Raw genomic sequence first — 9,951 nt, forward strand, 5'->3', positions numbered from 1 at the left:
ACTTATACAAAGTTAGTATAATTTTTATTCACAAGATTTGTGCATGGCTATTTTTTGGATTTAGTGATGTATATAGGTTTGCTATAACAGATAGCAACAAACCTTTATATAGATAGTTTACGCCAATTACTCAAATGTTTTGTATTATCCTTCTTTTGATTATAACTGAATATCTAATGACATATTAATATCTACTGTATATAATATATTGCACTTTAATGCTACAAGGTATTTTTTACTTGTCTAATTTGTTGCAATTCTTAGTGAACAGTTATATATGGATCTATTATATACTAATTACTGCTTGTATATATTGCATCAGTTTTGTCTTTATAGGTTTCTCTGGTATTCTGTTAGCCCAGTTAGCTTATTAGCTGTTGATTTAATTAAAAAAGTTTTTTCCTTCTTGGTGTGCTTTGCACCTTGTGTAGCCAATTTGCACAGCTGGTGATTGCCTGATTGGTTCACTCCCATTGTATAGGGTATATAAGGGTGTTCAGTTCACTGTGGTGTTAGTCTTGATAAATGGCTGTGTGGAACACGAAACGTTGACCAATTTTTAATGGAATAAATACTTTAATATTCTGGAAAAGTCCTGCGAGTGCCTCCTAATTATACTATTTTTTACATTCATGCTATTGGAGTTCCTGCACCCAGGCTGGAGAAATATCTACAAACGTGAGTGCCTTTCCTGGTATGTGTTATATATATATATATATATATATATATATATATATATATATATATATATAATCATACATAAGACCAGGGATACTCTGTGCTGGAATGTTAGTTCCACATATTCCTATATTGCCTGTTTATATATCAACCACAGTAGTAAAAAGTGGATGTTTTGCTGCTAACAGGACACTTTATTCATCAGTGACTGCAGTGGGACAACTTTAAAGAATTAGGACATAACATAGGGGACAATGGAATGTAGGAATTTGTTATGATGGGCAACACCTCCTTTCCTGGCCATGTGTCCAAAATTTGGATGTTTTCATTCACAAGCCACTTATTTAGCACTTTTGCCTTATGGCAAGGTGCTCCATCATGCTGAAAAAGGCATTGTTCATCACCAAACTGTTCTTGGATGGTTGGGAGAAGTTGCTGTTGGAGGATATTTTGATGCCATTCTTTATTCATGGCTGTGTTCTTAGGCAAAATTGTGAGCAAGCCTATTCCCTTGGCTGAGAAGCAATCCCACACATCAATGGTCTCAAGATGCTTTACTGTTGGCATGACACAGGACTGATGGTAGCGCTCAACTTTCCTTCTCCGGACAAGCGTTTTTCCAGATGTCCCAAACAATCTGAAAAGGGATTTATCAGAGAAAATGACTTTACCCCAGTCCTCGGCAGTCTAATCCCTGTAACTTTTGCTGAATATCAGTTTGTCAATGATGTTTTTCCTGGCTTGTTTGTTGGCTTTCTTGACACCAGGCCATGCTCCAAGAGTCTTCGCCTCCTTTTAAAGCTTCCAGTCTGTTATTCTAACTCTATCAGCCTGACAGAGTGATCTCCAGTCTTGTCCTCATCAACACTCTCACCTGTGCTAACGAGAGACTCACTTAGCTGATGTCAGCTGGTCCTTTTGTGGCAGAGTTAAAATGCAGTTAAAATGTTGTTTTTGGAATAAAGTTCATTGTCATGGCAAAGAGGGACTTTGAAATTAATTGCAATTCATCTGATCACTCCTCATGACATTTTGGAGTATATGCAAATTGCCATCATAAAAACTGAGGCAGCAGACTTTGTGAAAAATAATATTTGTGTAATTCTCAAAGCTTTTGGCCATGACTGTATACCAAACCATTGATACGTTTTAAGTAGAGGGAGGTGTAGACTGTCTGCACTGGTGTGGATGACATGATAGTTGTGTCTCGGTAATTGCTGCCCTTGGTTCGGATAGGGGATCCAATTCTTGTTGTTGAGTCACTTGGGAGTACCTGGGTGCATCGGTTACTTATATCGCGTTCATACTGCCGCCCCGGCAATATCCCGGGTTTTTCAAGCCGGGTTTTTGCCAGGGCTCGGAGTGTCCCAGCTCAGAAACACAATTCATACTGCACCTCGGACCCGGGAATTTCCCGGGTTGACCCCATTCATACTGCACAAGTCTGTGCCCTGGCAATTTGTGGGAGTCATTACCAGAGCAGTTTTCATTGACTGAAAAATGGTGATTTCATTGAAAGGTGACTGGTTTTTTTTTCTTCCACAGACTCCCACTGATGACATCATCCTCCAGAGACAGGCAGACAGCCAATCAGCTTGTTTTCTGTGCAACCCAGGTTGAAAAACCCGGGTTGCACCATTCATAGTGCAGGCAACCCGGGTCCGACCCGGGAATTACCCCTCGATAAATCCCGGGTTGAAGACCCGGGTTGTTAGACCCAGGATTTTTGACTTGTACCATTCATACTGCACCAAGACCCGGGTCGTTTGAGCTCGCCCCGGCAAAAACCCGTGATTTTGGTGCAGTATGAATGGGGTATTAGTAGGTGGTATGAGTAATGACAGTGTCATGTATTCGTCCACTTGTTATAGTGGTTAATACTTACCTCATGTATGTATCAGTGTGTGGAATGTCCTGTTCTAGTTGCTTCTGTCCAGGCATTCTTAGTGTAGTGCTCTATGGTATTTATTCTATGTCTTTGTGAGTGCTTCTTCTGTTTCTTTTTGTTTCTTACTTGTGATGTGAGTCCTATTGTATAAAAAGTTCTGTGTACGTGGGCTGTGAGAATATTAAAGTTCTTAACGATTCAGGTTGTGGGCACGGGCACTTACCTGGTCTTGCAACTTGCTTTAAAGATGAAGGAGTCATTAAGGAGAGCACAGCAAAAAAAAGGTGTAAAATTGCTCCTGAACAAAACCATGTTACAATGCAAGGGGTGCAATTAGTTTATTATTTTGCACATAAGGAAAATAATGGCTGCATTTTCATGTAGCACACAAATACTTGCTAGTTTTATTTTTACACTTAAATTTACAGTTGATCTAGGACATGCCCTATCTCAACTAAGAACCTGTCCCAACATTTTAAATTTACCTCCCCCTCCAATGCAACATGGTTTTGCCCAGGTGCAAAGTTACTCCTTTTTTTGTTTTACTCTCCTTAATGACTTCGAAGGGTGTATCAGTTATCCTAATAGAAACAAATTCTTCTAGTTAGTTGGCAGTTGTATAGTACAGGAAATCTCTGATGTAAATCACATCTGTATGTGCAGTTATTCACTGATTAGATTCATGAGCAGGCTGAAGAGAGGGGGCTTCTGTGTCATACATCTGGAGATGTCCTGCTACCTGCATATGTAGAGGTGTGACTGTGACGACAGCCGCAGTCAGGTGCGGGCTGGGAGAGGGAAGCCCAGGGGGATGCGGCCGCCTGTGCGCTAACGCGGCCGTATCTGATGTCATCAGATGTGGCCGCGGGTACAAATGTGGAATATTGCATCCGCGGGGCGGCCGGACGGCCTTCCCCCCGGCCATAATAGCGGTCTGACTGAGCGGCCCGGGGGGGGGCGCTGCCCCCCTGCTCCCCGGGCCAGCCCGCCCCTGGTCGCAGTGAGCCGCTGTTGGTAAGGGCAGGAGAGGCTTCCTGCATAATGCTGGTGGGGGAGTTTCTTATTCACATAGGTGTCAGGTGATTAATTACTTTGAAGTGGCAGAACTGTCCCTACATTAGCGGGGTGTCACGGAAATCTAGCATACTTGGACCCTGATATGCCAAATTTGCTAATACTCTTACCGGAGGCGCTGAGTCTAACGCAGTGGCTGGTCTTCTCCAGGAACCCTTGCAAGAAGAAATGGATTTTAGCGGCTTCCGCTGCGCAGGTCGCGGCCCTCAGAGGAGTATGGCGAGATCAGAGGACTTCAGCATAAAACTGTAGACTATACCACAGGAATGGTGAGCGATGATCTGCAGACAGCAGGTATTACCACTGAATTAGCAAAGAGATGATCTACGGACAGCAGGTATTACCACTGGGATAGCGGAGAGATTATCTGCGGACAGCAGGTATTATCACTGGGATAGCGGAGAGATGATCTGCGGACAGCAGGTATTACCACTGGGATAGCAGAGAGATTATCTGCGGACAGCAGGTATTATCACTGAATTAGCAAAGAGATGATCTACGAACAGCAGGTATTACCACTGGGATAGCGGAGAGATTATCTGCGGACAGCAGGTATTACCACTGGGATAGCGGAGAGACGATCTGCGGACAGCAGATATTGTCACTGGGATAGCGGAGAGATGATCTGCGGACAGCAGGTATTATCACTGAATTAGCAAAGAGATGATCTACGGACAGCAGGTATTACCACTGGGATAGCGGAGAGATTATCTGCGGACAGCAGGTATTACCACTGGGATAGCGGAGAGACGATCTGTGGACAGCAGATATTGCCACTGGGATAGCGGAGAGATGATCTGCGGACAGCAGGTATTACCACTGAGATAGCGGAGAGATGATCTCTGGACAGCAGGTATTACCACTGAGATAGTGGAGAGATGATCTCCGGACAGCAGGTATTACCACTGGGGTAGCGTAGAGAGAGGGCGATCCGGAGCTTGTTCTCACCATGGATGATGACCAAGAACAGGTACAGAAGGAGAGAGGAAGCTGCCTTAAGTAGTGGGAGGCAGCCCGAGGGCCAATGGGAAGGCAGAGGAGGTTTCAAAGAGCAATCGGGTCCAAAACTATGATGGTGCCCGGCCGTGGGGACGGGAGGACGCCACACGGAGGGAAGGAGAGCCGGGTTTCGGTTTAGAGGTACCGAAGACCTGGCGTATGACACAGGGTAGGTGGTAGCCAGGTGTCAAAGCTGTTAACGATATGAATGTAGGAGAGGCTTCCTGCTTAATGCTGGCGATGCTGTTCAAGTAGAAGTCAGGCTATGAAATCTATTATGGTTACAGTGCAATCCCTAAGTTGGTGGATAGCCAGGTGTAAAGCTAGTAAAAATGCTGGTGTAGAGTGTGTTTAGTATCGCCCGTGTCAGGTTCCGGACTTCATGACCTCATTGATAAGTTTTACTTGCAATACCACAAGTTGCTCTCAGCAATAGACCCGGGTCAGGGAGCTTCTCAGATTGAGTGGTAACATGTCCCAAATGGGCAGAATAAATGCATGTAACGCGTTCACTTTAGCCTTAAGTGGGTCCTAACAGCTCAGTCCCAGGAACTGACCTGTATCGACCTCCATCCATGTCACCTTCACCAGTCGCCTATCTAATAAGAGGCTGGCCATGTACCTAGCTTCCCAGCCATAGGTTAATCTTTGCAACTAATCCTCCACAAACTTTGCTTTGTGGAATTGTCTCAGTAGCTCTTTAACTCTCTTTAGTTCTCTGCAGTCAGCAAAAACAGGTAGTGTACACCACTTCATTAGTCTCTCCTCTCGGACTCCTCCAATTCGTCCCTCCTCATAGGTTGGCGTCTGGACTCAGGCCTTGACTAAGGGTTCAGGCTGCCCCGTCAATATGCTTTATGTAAAAAAGAACTTGTCCTAAATTTAAAACCAACTTCCTTCACCCCCATCAATGTTTATGCACCCATATTTGAAACTGAGCTCCACTTGGATTTTCAAAAGGGCCACAGCAATCTTTGCCACTCTTTTCGTTCTGTATAGCAGAACGGAGGCATGAATGAGCGCTACTGAGGATGAAGAGGTGGAGGGGGCTCTCACGCCTGCGCCTGCCACCATCCCTGTCTCTTCTACTTAATTATCCTCAAGCATCCGCCCAAGGATGACTCATTGTCTTCAACCTTTACCTTGAGAATATGCCAAGATTAAAACCTTCCTACATTTTTCTTTCATGTCTTCTTTTTACTTTGGAGAATAACTATTCTCTTATCTTTTAAAATTAAATTCGATTTAAACCTCTCACTGTCACAATTTTGCACCACCAAAAATGTTGCCCCCCAAAAAGTCTTGCACCCTAGGCTGCAGACTAGTCAGCCTATTGGATAATCAGGTACTGTCTGAACTCCAGAACCTTCAGTGAAAGCCTCTCGGTTGGCTGTACCCTCATAACAGTTGGCAGCTTTCCTCCAATTGTGATTGTTCTCTCCGCTGCATTATCTCAGTATGTATGAGGGGAGTGGATGCAGAAAACATCCTCAAACCTGCTCTGATTCCTTGTTCCTGTGGCCATCAGGATGGTGGGTTTCTCAAGTATATCCATCAGACACTTAAAGAAAAAAAACACAAGCGGCGAACTGCAAATGATTGACTGTTACCTCCACTCTGACCACAGATGCTGCACGGAGTAATGATAAAACATAAGGGAAAGACAGGCAGCGTGTTCACTCCCCAAATTATCAACCAGCGCAAGACACTGTGGGGAGATTTCCAATAAAACAAAAAGACTATAAAAGTGGGGTTCCCCTGCTATACTGAAAACCAACCCCGGGTGGTGCCTCTATGGACGGGGGGCATGGTATGCCTATTCCTATTTTTACAATTATTTTTTAATTAGTTTCTATTTTCAGCCCATTTGCTGCATTAATAAATGTTTTGGTGTTGTATATTTTTATACATGGTCTGACCTTGTAAGCAGTCTATTTGGGTGAGCTACACATAAGGGGCGTTTTGCCGTAGTCAATGAACAGTAAGTGCGTGCCAAACTCATGCGCCAACAGCAACGCAGGAATCCAGCCATGAGCATCTAAAAGTTACTTGTTTTTCTGCCTTATCTATTGCTCCAGCTACAGGGTTAGTCTAAGTCCTGATCAGTAGTGATGACAGTCTCGTACTCCTGCTATAACATGTGTTTGCAATCAGGTGCAACTGTAACAATGTATTTTATGTTCAGTAGACATTAACAACATCCTAATATGGGTCATTTCACATCAGATCACCCAAAAAAACATGAAATGTCCACCACCTGTCTCAGATTTTTTTGAATTTTTTTTAGTCCGGAGAGGAGGTCAAAACAACTATTTCTGCCAAATATCTCGACTGTCTGATTAGTTGATTAAATATTGATTGTTCAATTTATTAAATAATTTACTAATCGCGGCTTCTTTATCCAGTTTATTTGAAGTACCGCGGGTGTTTATTAAGGAATCACCACTTAATTATTTTATTTCTCCACTATGAAACAGAGTACCCGGCTGATTTTTTTTCGTGGTAGTAATGTATACCTTTTTTAAAAAACACCCCCCCAAAAATGGGATCTCTAATGTCATTTAAACCTAGCGTTTTTAATTCTATTAGAAAAACATGTTTTTTTGCCATAACACAAAACATGAGGCAGATAAAATAATTTGGTTTGGATTTTTGGATTCGGGAGGAAGAGTTACCTTAGGGGTCCAAATTTTATGGGGATTCCTTAATAAACACCCGCGGTACTTCAAATAAACTGGATAAAGAAGCCGCGATTAGTAAATTATTTAATAAATTGAAAAATCAATATTTAATCAACTAATTGTCAGACAGTCAAGATATTTGGCAGAAATAGTTGTTTTGACATCCTCTCTTAACTAAAAAATTTCGTAAAAATCCGAGATGGGTGGTGGACAACCCTGGTTGAAGTGACATGGAATGACCCATAAATGAATTTCATGAGAAAAAAAACAACAAAAAACATTTTTTTAACTGTTTTGTCATTAATGCCTATATTATTACCAGGTGACAATAATTCAAATTTTTTTTTTTCCTATGCATTCTTTTGTGAATATATTGATCCACATAAGCATTGGACACATCTTGCAGCGTTGCATACTAGAGCACACAGACCTGTCCCCGATTTCAAAAGCGGTCATATCTGGAGACCCATGCCTTGATGAATTCGGGCAAACTCAAAGCCTAAATACCTGTGTATAATGCTGAATGCGGGTTTTCGCTCAGAATACATGCCGCGATTAATCAGGCCCCAGATGAGGCTTTTCCCATTCACTACTTTATGTAGGGAGCTCACCTGACCAGTAACATTATTAATATAGTACAGCGCGGCCAATCATGCTTTTATTATTTGTTACATGTATCTGGGTTCATTGTTACAGGAGGCTCGTCAGACACAAGAATATACAGATATTAAGTCACTTTTATAAATGTTGTACACAGGTTCAATGGCAGATGCCCTCTTCTTCTCCCTTTCTTATACACATATATATATATATATATATATATTAACCTTAAACTTGAGCTCGCACCACTTATCAATGTAAAACAAATGAAATATAATGTGGATAGTGGTCAGATTGATAGCAGCTGGAGAGAAGTTAGTGAAAACAAAATTCTGTTGTCCCATTCGCCTTTATAAAAAATAAAAGTTGGTTAATATAAGTAATTATGTTAAAAGTCATTACTAAGAGCCAACTAGAGGGTCTCTTATCAAAAAGAGAAATTCCAGGATTTGACTATTTATAAAACCCCTCCTCACCCCACCCCCAGTGATGACCACCGCCGGTGGAAGCCGTCATTGGGGGCCTTCTGTGATAGTTTGCATGGGGAAACCTATTTATCATGGACAGTCATACTTGTATCGCCACAAAATATAATAAAAGAAAGAGAGCGCAAAGCATAGAGTATAATTGACATAATAAAACAATTAATTTATTAAACGAATATGTAAATGGCACATATAAAAAACTCCTGAACACATACATCACATATAATATGATAATAGTCTGGAAATAACCTCAATATTGTCCTCGGTTTGGTCCCATTGAATATATTTGTTGAAGCCAAAGTGAAAAAATCCAAAATGTCAATATAATGCAAGCAACATCCAGATAAAGGATATATAGATCGAACCAATATTGGATCCAAAAATAACAATATAGAGCAAACAACGTCCAGAGAGGTATATATATGGTTAAACACTTGAGACAGATAGTAGTAGGGATGTGCACCGGCGACTTTTGAGGTCTCGTGTTTTGTGTTTTGGATCCGGATTTTCTTGATGTTTTGGGTTCGGATTTGTTTCGCAAAACACCTGCCGAAAGGTTTTGGTTCGGATTTAAGGTTTTAGATTCGGATTTTTTTTAAAAAAAGCACATAAAGTTAAAAAATCAAGTTTTTGGGCTTATTTTCACTCCTACGCTATTATTGACCTCAATAACATTCAATAACAAGCATTTCCATAATTTACCGTGTATTCTGAACACCTCACAATAGAGTTATTAGTCCAAAATGTTGCAACGAGGTATCTTTCTGGACTGCGTAGTGGAGTGGTCCCCACAATATAATAAGAAAACCATCAACTGGTCTTAATCGCACCAAAACATGTACCTGGGCTGCGTAGAGGAGTGGGTCACCACAATATAAATTAAAAACCCTGAACTTGTATGATTCGCACCAATAATGTACCTGGACTGCGTAGAGGAGTGGGTCACCACAATATATATAATAAGAAAACCATCAACTTGTATGATTCGCACCAATAATGTACCTTGACTGCGTAGAGGAGTGGGTCACCACAATTTATATAATAAGAAAACCATCAACTTGTATGATTCGCACCAATAATGTACCTTGACTGCGTAGAGGAGTGGGTCACCACAATATAAATTAAAAACCCTGAACTTGTATGATTCGCACCAATAATGTATCTGGACTGCGTAGAGGAGTGGGTCACCACAATATAAATTAAAAACCCTGAACTTGTATGATTCGCACCAATAATGTACCTGGACTGCATAGAGGAGTGGGTCACCACAATATATATAATAAGAAAACCATCAACTGGTATGAATCTCACCGAATAATGTACCTGGACTGCGTAGAGGAGTGGGTCACCACAATATCAATTAAAAGCCCTGAACTTGTATGATTCGCACCAATAATGTACCTGGACTGCGTAGAGGAGTGGGTCACCACAATATATATAATAAAAAAAACATCAACTGGTATGAATCGCACCGTATAATGTACCTGGACTGCGTAGAGGAGTGGGTCACCACAATATATATAATAAAAAAAACATCAACTGGTAT

Source organism: Mixophyes fleayi, chromosome 1, assembly GCF_038048845.1.
Source record: "Mixophyes fleayi isolate aMixFle1 chromosome 1, aMixFle1.hap1, whole genome shotgun sequence".
Lineage (NCBI taxonomy): Eukaryota > Metazoa > Chordata > Amphibia > Anura > Limnodynastidae > Mixophyes > Mixophyes fleayi.